Below are 8,286 nucleotides of genomic sequence, written 5' to 3' on the forward strand. Positions count from 1 at the left end.
TGAGCATCTGAATTAACCGAGGAATTCATCATCATACCCAGCGCCTTTACTTGACTGGAGACTGTAATGATGGCTTTTTTAATCTGGAAAGTTTTATATTCCCCACCCAATTTTTCCAATTGACGGCTGGAGCCAAAGAGCATCAGCTCAGTTTTTGAGTCATTTAGGCACATCCAGTTGGATTGCATCATTCATCAATTTTGCTATATATTGCGCCTAGTTTCTCGCTGTCTTTCTGATGTGATCCCTCTATCTCTATTATAAGTTGTTGTGTATCATCTGCATAATTGCAGAAGAACACTTCCAGAACTCTTATTTTACTGCTATTTTCGCTACGGGTGAAGTCTGATGTTTTGGAGGACTAGTCCTTTGAGCTCAATGGAGAAAAAAAATGTGGGGGGTTGATATGTTTCCTTGGAGAATGATGAAAGTCATATTAAAGTTCCTGCCAAAATAAGGGATAGGGGGACATTTAGAAGGGTTCACATTACTCCAAAGCATATGATCATGATGCTTTCTACCACCCACCCGCTGGCAAGAGTGGCAACCTCAGAACTGAATGTGGTGGCACCTGTTGAAGGTTGTGCCATGTGAAAGCAGTGGCTTCCTATAAAATGATTAGGCCCCAGTATTTATTTCTTGAACACGCAACAGGAATAACCAAAAGAAATCAAACTTTTTCAACAAAATTGAGAGAATCGTCGTCGTCATCATTATTATTACTATGAATTATAACAAGAATATGGCTACTACCAATCCTCATCATCATAATATTAGTTCATTGTTATTTATGGAGCACTTTTTTTTTTTAATCCGAAGCTCATTGCAACATCTGACTAATTATCTTTCATTAACCCTAGATGGAAGGATGTGTTCACTGTTCAAGATTTTAACTGCGAGCTGCAGATCATTTGCAGGTTGAAACAGTACGTGCTTAACACAATGGGCTTCATTAAAGCAATTAAGGAGTTTTTTTTGCATCGAACTCTACCAAAAAACGGACATTTGGAATTTCCAACTTGGGGCCGAAATGTAGTATTATCTGACTGATGTCATCGGCCTCTTTTTATGTTATGTTTTATTTACCCTCTGAAACCTTTGCTTAACAGAGGCTGCAATCTTCTCAATGCTGCAAGTGCATTCTGGATTGTAAAAACTTGTTCTAAAAGTCTAATCTCTTAATTGCCTCAAATTGAGTTGCTTGTATAATGAATGTGGCTGTGTCACTTTAAATGGCATTTGCTGGCTAAACTAAGACCACTCCAAACAGTGTTTGAGCCGAGCGGAAGGCTGAAGCTGCAGAGGGGGCTGTGCCGCTCCCGCTGGGAAAACCTGTACGGCGCCGCAGGGAGGCTCAACACAGGCCAAACCAGTACAACCAGGAGGAGCACGGCTCCAACAGAGAGAGTCTGCTGGAGCTTGCGCATGTAGAGGCAGAGCCAGTGTCTGGGAGCCCACAGTGCGGCCCTGATTCCATTCCTAGGGGTGCGGTGGTCCGGGCAACACTGGTCGTCGCAGCAAGAAGGCAGCGCGGCTCCCGCTGGCCCGTGCATACAGAGACCACAAAAGCCACCAGGGAATCCCTTTTAAACAGGGCCCACTAGGCCAGGGGGACTGGCTTAATGAAAAGAAGCAGCCAGAGATACCATACTCCTCTCCCTCCCCCTCCTAACCCCCCCCTCAGGGATATTTTCTAATAGGAGACCTAGAAAGACACCCATAGGAGCTAGTATGGGCTCCATGTTAGAAATGCAGCCAGCTCACATGAAGGGGCGAGGCTTACAAGCCCTTTTTAGCCCTACCAATGGCCTGCCCCTGTCACACCTCATGGCAGGTTTATGATTTGCTAAGGTAAATTGCCCAATCCTGGGAGGGATGTGGGGTATTTAAGTAGATGTGTTGAGTGCGAGTTAGTTGGGTGAGGACAGGAGTTAGTGGAGGACGTCCAAGAGACCAGATTAGGTGAGAGCAACCAGAGTTTGGAAGCTTTTAGAGGGGTGGGGGGGGTGGTCTGTGAAGTATTTGTGAGGAGTAGGAGTAGCGTGGGTAGTAAAGTGGTTAAGAGATAGTGGAGCGATATTAGTGACACGAAGCGGGAGAATAGGAGTAGTGGTGGAAGTAGCAGTATCAGTAGTGGAGGAAGCTAGGACGTATCATAGGAGGGAGGAAAGTACAACAGCTGAGGTATTAACAGAGTGGTAGTTGGAGGTCAAGTTGATAGAGCAGGAGTAAGAAGGGAAGTAAGATCAAAGGGTGGAGGTGGAAAGGCGGAGTGAGACATCGGGGGTGTGGGAGACAGCAGTACAGCACAAGGGGATTTCTTAGGAACCCAGTGTAGTGAAGGGCCAGGTAAGAACGTGTGTGGAAGAAAGTGATACCAGGCGAAAGTAGGCACCTTCCCTAACTCCCTAGGGTACTAAGTGCGATAGGTTATGGGAAGTATAGGAAATCCCCAGGGAGTTATTCAGCCGTTGTCTTAAGGGAAGTCACCCTTGGCTCCAGAAAGGGAGAAGATAATAGGTGGCACTAATCTAAAGCAACTAACATCCCCACTAAGGACGTCTGGGCTATGGAGGGGGTAATCCGGCGGGGGACAAATAGAGAGGGACGGCCATAGTGCCAAACTCCCTAATGAACCTGGTAGGCGGGAAAGATCTAATTTTGGAAAGCTGACAGTCGCTTGGTCTTTTGTAAAGCCAATTTACACCCTTGGACTGTATGATGTAGCACATGTGGTTATTTGTGGCGGGCTACCCCATCACATCTATTATAATTTACAGGCCACACCGCCACATCCTTCAAAGAAAGTCCTTTAATTAGGTTGCACTAAATTCATTCTTCACCTGCGTAGTACTCGAAATCGGAAACATTTACTCTGGGAACCCCCTCCACTACTTCGAGTGGAGTGGTGGATGTCAGGGGTTATGTAAAACCGGGTTGGCAGGGGTATGTGGGTGGGGCTGATGGGCGAAACTCCACCAACCCAAGGCAAGCAGCACCCTATCTCTTCAGCAAACCCAATCCCGGCTATCTGCATAAAAGCGAAATGCATTTTGGGAACCTAAGAATTACCATATTTTTCATTTGAAAGATGTCTGTGATAGTTATTCAGTATGAACAGCATGATACTGTGCAGATAAAGCAGTGCAAAACCGCCTTCTCAATACTCGCCCTCACAAAAAAAAAGTCTGAACATCCTAAAACTTGTATCCATTTGGACAGCATATCCAAAAGACGCGAGGGTTGGGCCGTTCTGCACGGATCTCGTGCTTTCAACAAAAAAGTTGAAGCTTCTTCTAAAGCTTGCTGCAGCAGAGTGCATAGCTCCCAACCTTTTGTATCCCATGGGCAGGTGAAACCAAACCAGCCAATTACCTTTTTGGCGGGTAAGAGCCCATGTAACTATATGGACATTTAAAGGGCTTAGCGGGTGAATGAAACGATTGCCTGGTGTATACATGCCAGCCCTCACTATTTAGGCGTGTGACTCCCGATTTTTCAATTAAAAAATTACTATTTTTTTCCCCTTTCTCCCATCTAAAATAATTCTAACTTCAATGCAAGCCTATGGAAAAATTCATGTCTCCTGCTTTCCTTGACAAAAATCTCACTCCCAGGTGTTTCAGAATGTTGGCATGTATGGTGGCGGGTGACAACCGCACAAAGCATCTGAGTTGAGAGGTAAGAGAGTGAGAGCTGCAACTCGGGTGTAGCTTACGGGGACTGCTGAGCTAGCCTAGCCCTGGGTGTCCGGCAAGCGCAAGCACCGGAAAAACCAACTTTGCCATAGCTCAGCATTCTTGCCCATTTCATACCCTGCCCAGACGGCCTTACAATATATTGACAGCGTGATCAGGTCCGTGCTCCAAGGATGAGCACCAGCAGAAACCTTTTGGGCCCCAAAAACGTATTGACCATTTCTCTACTGCCCATTGCGTTTGAAAACCTTAATCTAATCTTCCCCATTGTAATGCATTTTTGCTGTTCACAAATGTAGGCAGGTGTACCCTAGCTCAGACCTGCCTACCCTGTGGGATTAGCCAGGAGTCTCTGGGTTTGAACGCTCTTCTCCGGGGAAGAGCGCCAAACCTCTGGGTTTCCATGGTGACGAGGAGCAGTGATGTACGGCTGCAAACTGGCTTCACTCGCGGGTGTGACCCACAAGTTAAAGACAATTCTAGCTGATTCGCGCCAGCATCTAAAACTGCCTTTCAACCTATCCAACGATCTGTTCTGGTGCGATGACCGTCCCCTGCTTTTGTTATTCCTGAAGACTGCCGTTTGCAATTGTTAATAACATTAACGTTATGAGATCGTTCAGGCAGAGGACCACAACATTAAAGCCGCTGGATTGAAAGGGGAATGGAAATCTAGACTACACCTTAAACCATGCTCAGGTCTGTGATGGATGCTGTGAGAACTGATAAGATTGTATCAGATAAGATTGTAGTCGCTGACAAGAATGGCATAATTGAGACTAGCCCTACCGATAAAGGGTGCATCAACCACTTTTACTCCCTAAAAGTAGGCAAATATCCCTAAAAGTAGGCAAATACTCCCCAAAAATAAAAATAGGGAGTAGAAATACTCCATAAAATATAGGAAACGGGCAAATTGGAGCCTGCCCACTACTTCCATTCACTGAGCTCCATGTATATGTTTGCACCAGCAGTACATGTAGTGCCACAGGAAGAATCTATCATTACTGCGTGATCTGAAAAGGTAAACCTTTATCTTTTAATACACGTGAATGAATGGGTGCAAAGAAATCTTCATTACAAAGCATTGCTGTTTTACAGTTAAAATATACATACATGTGTATAGGTGCGTTACAAATGCCATATCATATTTATAGATTCCAAGATGACTGCTATCAGGAGAGCACCGTGAGCGATGCTCTCCCGACCCCCGGGCTCAAATAGAAGAACTTTAAGGGCAGTTTTACCCTCCTGAGGTGAAGTTAAAAGCAGAAGGACTGCCGGAGCAGGTGGTGGCTTACTCGGCTCTGCACGATCGGACAACGGGGAGAGCATGTAGAGCGGCCTCTGCTTAAGATTGTAATGACTTGAGGGTGCCACCTGTAAAGAACGCTGGTGGGGGGGTGATCTGTACTTCCGCTCTCTATATGGTAGAGGGGAGGCACAGAGGACCACAGCCTAGATTCTCTATTCGGTAGCTATGGTCGAGCAATCAAGGCCTAGCTTCTCAGGAGGTGATGCAGGCTGGTTCTTAAGTACAGTGTAGTCCCCAAGTCCCCACAAAGGAATGTCCACACACTGTATTGGTTAGAACACAGTCTTTATATAATCAATATTCAAGGTTATGTACACTTATCATAATAACTCACTTTGTACTTAGGAAAATCAACAATGGCAAATATATACAATATATATACAATTCTAAAGTGGTACCACCCTTTGTATTAGATCTCATTAAAGTGCATCAACCATACTGTAACAATGTCACACAGATCAATAGAGTGAAACCAGCAATAGAGAGAGGGGAGAAAATAAGATGGTTGAGCAATAGGCAGAATACTGGCCCCTACCACTAGACACAGTTCTGTGTGGAGATCCCCCCACCTGGGCAACCTGTAAAATAAAGATATAGCACAAGCCCAGTCCATATGTTGTTCTGCAAGTCTTATTCCTCCTATAATGTTTTTACCCCCCCAATGTACCTGGTGGAGTCGAGTTCTTCGAAGAGGCGTCGACAGATCCTTCTTGAGCGACCCCCTTTCAAGCGGGAGTCACGGATCGTCGAGAGGCGTCGAGAAGCGTCGAGGAACTCGGCGTTCGGCGGCGGGGAATCGACGGCCATTCTTGAATGCCTTCCCTTTCAAGCGGGAGACACGGGGCGTCGAACGTCTGTCGAGGAACTCGGCGTCGGGGAATCGACGGCCCTTCTTGAATGCCTTCCCTTTCAAGCGGGAGACACGGGGCGTCGAACGTCCGACAACAAACAGGGTAGAACGGCGTCGATGAGGCGGCAGCTTCGATCCAAGCGGTGCTCGTCGACGACGGAGCGTTGGCGTCCTGCAAGGCAGAGGCGTGCGGGGCACCTCGATGACAATTGTTCTGGACCGCAAAGATTGTGAAGACGGGGGCCCGGCAAGGGCGTCGAGTTGTTCGAGTCTTTGTGGTCTTCGGGTGGCGGGAAACCCACCGGCAGGTTTCTCCTCGGCGCGTTGGTCGTCCTCGACTTTCTCCGGCAGGATAAAGCGGTCGACGGTGCAGACGAGGGAGTCCTTCGATTCAAATGTTCTTAGGCAAGGAGCGGACGGCTCCGGTCGTCGGCGGCACGGCGTCAAGTGGTTTCCACGGCTGGGCAACACAACTTCGACGGGCCTCCAGCGGTTACACAGACCTGCGAACCCTGGTCGACGGCAATGGACTTCGACGGCGGCGATGTCCGGGTGCTTCACTTCGATCTCCTCGGCGCTCCTGTCTCGGGTCGGCAGCCTTTCGAGGGTCTGTCTTCCAGGGCGCTTCGGCGAAGATGTAGCGGTGCTCGATGATCCCTCGGAGCACGGGAAGAGGGCGCCTTACCAGGTCCTCTCTCGGGTCAGTCCTCGACGAATTCGGCAGCTTTCAGATCGGTCGAAGCAAGTGCAACAGCAAGTCTTCTTCTTCCAGCTGGGCGTCGAGGATCAGCAGTTCTAGTTACTCTTGAGTGGAGACTCAGCTTCTGAACGCTTCTGAACAATTACTAGTGGTGAGAGGTCCCCAGATATACTATTCTGTCTCTCATCCACACTGCTGGCACACACTCAGCAGCCAATCATACAGAAGGGCATTCATGCAGTCAGTCAGCCAATCAGGCACACAGTGCATTCAGGCCACACTCCTCCCTTTCAGACACTCACAACAAGGAATGTGGATTGGGACAAGTACCCAGCCATTCAACACTACACACTGCATTCAGGCCAGTTTCGGGCAGGGCTGTCTCAGTCTTTGTCTCTCATGCCAGAAACCAGACAACCACAACAAGGAGTGTATATTGGTCACACACTCCATTCACCCAGGTCCCACCCACAGGAGGTACCCACAACATACAGTCACTGGGAAGGCTCCAGTCAGTCTAGCTGGGCCTTCACAACAACACCATATATGGAACTTCCACCCAACAGCCAGTCAGGGGGAAGGGACAGAGTCAGGGCTTCCCAGGACTTTGGGAACACAAGGTAACAGGAAATAGAAAGCAAGAGGCCACAGGGGCCATCTTGTTTCCTATCGGGAATCAACTGATCCCAATGGCAGGGCCTGGGTATCCCAAAATGGAGGACACCCAGAGCACCTGTCAAATTCAGCATGGAGCTGCCACCAGCCCATACCCTGCTCTGTGGGCCACCCACAGGTGCCCAAAAACATACACTAGGGGCACAGGGTTGTACCCCTACCCATGGGTGCCATAAGGGTATCCCATGGGTCTGTTCACCAAACCAAAAGAGAGAGCTGCACTGCCAGGAGTCCCACATGGACTCCTGGGCAGAAAACACGACAGAACACACGATAAAAAGCAGTAAAGGACAAGGATTCAGAGGCCCTGTCCCTCTGATGCATTTCCAGCATCACACCACCCTAGAAAGGGCGCTACTCGTCTAAATTAAGGGCGAGCCCCGCAGCAGACAGGCCTCCCTCGAAGCGAGAGCCCAAGCTAAGGCTGCACCGAGGAGTGCAAGACGTTCTATCGGTGAGCAGGGCGGAGACGGGAGCAGGGCGACAACGACCCCACTGGTCGGCGGAATGTGCAGCCGAGAGAGGATTTGGGTTCTCGCTGATGCAGTGGATCCTTAACGAAGACCGGCGCAACACTGTGAGTTCTGGAGAAGGAGGGAGGAGGGGCTCCTGTCCCGATCTGTTTGTGTGGCGGTGGCCCAAGAGGAGTTGCTGTGCTGAGGCAGGCAAGGGCAGACTGCATGCCCTCACAGGGATCCTGGGAACAGAGGCTCAGATCAGCGAACGAGAAGGTGAAAATTCGTAAGCATTGGAGGCAGCTACTCCTATCATTTGAGGGCTAAAATCGCTCTGTTAAGCCCTGTACATTCATATGTATATGATCGCTGGAAGTAGCCCTAGTCCTCTGCTGTAATCCCCATAAACGCTTGTCACACAAACTGAACAGAGCTACGGGGAAGGGTTTGAAGACCACGAAAAGGATCATTGGCAACATCTCAATACTTCCTCTGGCCCACGAAGCTACAGAGTTCTTCGATACATCCTGCTTAAGGGACCCTGCAGAAAACTTCTAGTAATCCTCCCTTGGAGATCAAGGCAGTGCTACAAA

This window comes from Ambystoma mexicanum, chromosome 14, assembly GCF_040938575.1.
Source record: "Ambystoma mexicanum isolate Mex_15411 chromosome 14, UKY_AmexF1_1, whole genome shotgun sequence".
In the NCBI taxonomy this organism is placed as follows: Eukaryota; Metazoa; Chordata; class Amphibia; order Caudata; family Ambystomatidae; genus Ambystoma; species Ambystoma mexicanum.